Below are 4,326 nucleotides of genomic sequence, written 5' to 3'. Positions count from 1 at the left end.
GAATAAATGATTTATTTCTAGATTAACCTTAAAGCGTAATTTATTCCTGGGTGCAAGTTGGGGCGAACACAATGGAATTTGGGCCATTTGGGGATGTAAAATACGTACGTATACAGCCTACAGAACAGAAGTAATAGTGGCCTGTTTGTCGGCCCAAGCGGACAAAATGTATGTGTCATTTGTCTATTTTTTTTGCAGCCTACACAATGGAACTTGATTTTCTTCTTTTGCAAATATAGCATTATAATTTGTTATTACCATTGAGCGTGTTCATAAAATAACATAAAGTTGGTTCTATCTCTCATAAAATATAATTAAGTGAAAAGTGTCATACAAAAGCGACATTACAAAAGTGTTTGCACTCTAAAATTTCCCAAAGAATTCTATGTACAATAATTTTATCATACTTATACAAGATGTATTACTTGGTATAATAGTTTTATTATTTGTTCACACTCATTTGTTCATGGTTTTAAGCCTGGAATTTTTTTATTTTATTTTTATTTTCAAAATGTTAGATATCAGGTAAATGTGAGAATCAAATTTTTATAGTTTAATTTAAAAATATAGGAATCAAAATTTAATAATTAAAAATTGGGTTCACATCAACACCCTCTATATCAACACTTTAACTCTGCATATTAATAGTGTGTTTGTGGATTCACATCCACCACACTCAAACGTGGATCACAGAAGCAACTTTTAGTTGCTTTTGGTGCATCTTGACGTGAAAATTTGATCAAACACGGATGACGGATGCTACTTCAAACACGCACTAAGTGGGTGTTTGCTTGTACAGTGTATACGTGCATCTCCGTACCTTTTCACGTCCAATTCCTATTATAACGCATCAGCCACAACTAGATGTGTTGGTCTTGATGCAGATCAACCCTGACTCAACCTAGAATCAAACAAAGGCTAACGCACTTACATTATCATCTCCGTCAATTATATGATGTATAGTTAATGAACAAACCCAAATTAAACAATTTGAAAAATGCCAGAATCAATATTACACAATTTTAAAATACGAGGCACAAAGTTGTATAACTAAAAATTAGGATACAAAAGGCCTAAAAACTATATTGTGGCGATATAAAAGGTGCGATTAAGCTTAATTGAAATAATAGCGCTTTTATCATGAAAGAAGTACGTATAAATGACACAAGTGAGCTCAAATACTAATAAAATTATTTGGGTCAATTGTTACTAACAACAAACAAGAATTCAAGTCGCTTGTCTAACTTGGAGTGCTGCAACTGCAAGTGGATCGTGAAAATCATTAACCAACAATCCAACACGGAAGATCGAAGCCCTTCTTTGACTTCAAAAGGGCATTAGTGTATTACTTTTTCCGTATCACATCATCTATCACTTTTATAATTATAATTTTTTTTAAAAGGTTTTTGTTTTAAAAATTGAGAATGCATTAATTATTTTTTCAGAATATTTTTTTTTATATTACAAAAAATTTAATTAATTCGTAATTATATTTAGACTATTTTAATAGGAGTATTTTAGTCAAAGAAAATTATTTTGCTACAATAGTTTATATAATTAATATAGTAGTTTTTTAATATTTAAGACGAACGAAGTTTGGTCATTCGTGCATAAATTTCTGAAGGGAGGACCAGAATAAACGTGTTTTGGTCGTACAAGCATATTATATTTGTCCATATATTTCATGCCTATATATTTTCATTTGATTTTTTTTTTTTGAAAATTTCATTTGAATATGGAAAATATCAATTATTTTTCTCAAACTGAGGGATTCCATATGTTCATACGAGTACCCCAAAACCTGAATGCGAAATTCATGGTATTCAGCAAAACGACGAGGACTTTTTCTTGAAAATGAAATCAACAAAAAGAAAATCAGTTCAACATTCTAACAACGTATATAAAATAATGCAACTGAAATCAATACTGAGTTAACATATACTCAGCTAGCGCGTAGAGAGTCTAGATTAACATTAACGTGGCCTTTGTTCACGTCTGTTAAAAGAGAAAGAGAAGTCCACACGTACATACATATTCATATTTCACATGAGATGCAGCACAACTTTTGTGACAAGATATGCAATTACTTATTTATGAGTCAATAAGTAATTTATCACGTTTTTTTGTTTTTTTTGTTTTGATAAACACATTAAGAGCTATATAGTAGAGGAGCTAAACTTATGCACGAGATGAGAGTAAATCTTATCCATGTCAATCATGTTCACATCACATAATCTTATATAATTTCAAGGGTTTAGCTGAGTAAAGAAAGACAAAATCTCATATTTATCAAGCTGTTGCGTATTTAAGTTTTAATTCGTCTATTTAAGCTAAGGTGAAGTAAATCCATTTACTTCTTATCCCTCTTTTAACTGTTAAAAAAATTAATGATAAAGTAAATTGTTAAAAAAAATTATACAGAAGTGATGTAAAAAAAAAGGGCGCATAACAGAAAAGAGAAAAGACTAGACCAAATGGAAGTAAAATTGTTCATTTATCATATTATTATAAGCAAAAACCATTTGAGGAAACCGCAAGTTGACTAGGGTAGGACAAAAGTTGAGAATTATCAATTATAAATACACATATATATAGCTAGGCAATATACAAGCAAGTTTCAAGCATATATACACAGAACTATCATCTTGGTAAGATGGTTAAATGTTTTGATTTTTTTCTTTCACTGAACTTTGGCAAAATGACAAAGCTTCTCGTTTGGAGGACTGATAAGCCTCAAGATGATATGCCTCAGACACCAAACTCACGTAAGTGGAAAAACCCTTTTTCTGCTTTCATCAGATTTCAGTCCATGTTGATTTCATGTCTATTTCCCCGTTACAAGAATTATTAATTTGTTAGATTTCTTGAATATCAGTTTCAAACTTCGTTCGATTTATATTCAGTTGAAAGCAATTAAGTTGGCGGAGAGTACATATAATCTTATTTCATGAAAAGATGTCCAAGATTTGAAGCGTTAAGTATATATCTGGGTTAATACATTGGATTTAATTAGAAATTGAAATATCTGTTTTGTTCTGTGCAGAAGTTACAATTGTATCACGAGACCATCCACGTGGGGGCAATTATTAGTTGTAAGTTGTAACATGCTGATGCAGCATATCAGTTACTGTATGTCTCTTCAGATGTGATGAGATATATGGTTACTTAATGTTTAGTTTCTCTGTGTCCCGGTTAAGTTTTCGTTTCTATAGAAGATAGAAGCTTTAGTTGGTTAATTATTGAAGTGAAGTTGTATCCTCATGATGCTTTCTCTTTCACTTAGGGTGTATATATGAAAGTTGTAATTAAACTCTTGTAACAGTATGTAATGGTCAATTAATACGTAGTTTTAATTAGTTGAGGCATTGCAAGTTGCAACTCAAACAAATTAAGGATATATATATTCAGAATTGTGATTAGGAATTAATTTCCGGCGAGTCCCGCCAAGCAAACAATACTTGTGAAATGGCTACCTGAAAGATATGCTCAGCTCATGTTAATTGAATTGAAAGTCCCAATTAAAAAATGTTTTAAACATTAATAATAAATTAAATGGAACCAACCGCCTGGGACGATTTATATGGAAATGCTTATTGTTACGAAAAGATATGTAGGGAAATGCTGATTGGTACAAAATTAATTTGTACTAATCACACAAACAATTGCTTTTCATTTAAAAGCCATTTTATATCTTTTTTAATTTATAATTTATAATAATTTTTTAGAAAAATAAAAACCGTTACCTTATTATTCGCGCCTTTCGTGCATTTGTATTTTCGTGATATATGAGTACTCTTTAAGTTATCAGGGTATTTGCTAATTAAAGTTTTTTCCGAAAGTTTTTCAATACTTATTATGGTCAAGTTAAGAAAATAGTCTTTTATTGCATGCACGAAACATACATGGATTTTTTTTTATCTATATCATTTAATTTTTAAACCAAATTATATTATATAGAAGATTTTAATGGTAAACAATTTCTATTAAGTATATACCAACCAATTTGATTTTAAAATAAAATTATCAAAATTTTATCATGGTCAAATGATAGAAACTTTTCACCTTAATTATTTGAATTTTTAATACATGAACGATGCGCATGCAACATTCAATTAATGCGACATTTCTTTATGGACCATTGCACTGCGTTGAATTTGTATGCTTACATCAACCGCATTATATATTGATCAACAAACAATTCAATATATAACTCTTGAACGTTGATTGGTCATTCCAGTTTCTCGTAAACTTGTTTACTATTTAACTTTTTTTTTTACTTGTTAATATATATGATAACATGGAACACTCATATAATAAGGGCTTAGT

The 4,326-nt window shown here is 30.0% G+C and overlaps 1 long non-coding RNA gene across 1 annotated transcript; it reads left to right on the top strand.

Annotated features, from left to right (window-relative positions):
* The first annotated feature begins 2,023 nt into the window (after positions 1 to 2,023).
* LOC100802410 (uncharacterized) lies at positions 2,024 to 3,388 on the top strand. Its single transcript, XR_417005.4, has 2 exons — positions 2,024 to 2,765; positions 3,044 to 3,388. It is a non-coding gene; the product is annotated as an uncharacterized lncRNA (long non-coding RNA).
* Positions 3,389 to 4,326: the final 938 nt, after the last annotated feature.

The sequence above is a fragment of the Glycine max genome, chromosome 12 (assembly GCF_000004515.6).
Source record: "Glycine max cultivar Williams 82 chromosome 12, Glycine_max_v4.0, whole genome shotgun sequence".
In the NCBI taxonomy this organism is placed as follows: domain Eukaryota; kingdom Viridiplantae; phylum Streptophyta; class Magnoliopsida; order Fabales; family Fabaceae; genus Glycine; species Glycine max.
Note: the sequence above shows the minus strand (reverse complement) of the source record. Positions and strands in the feature narration are given on the sequence as shown.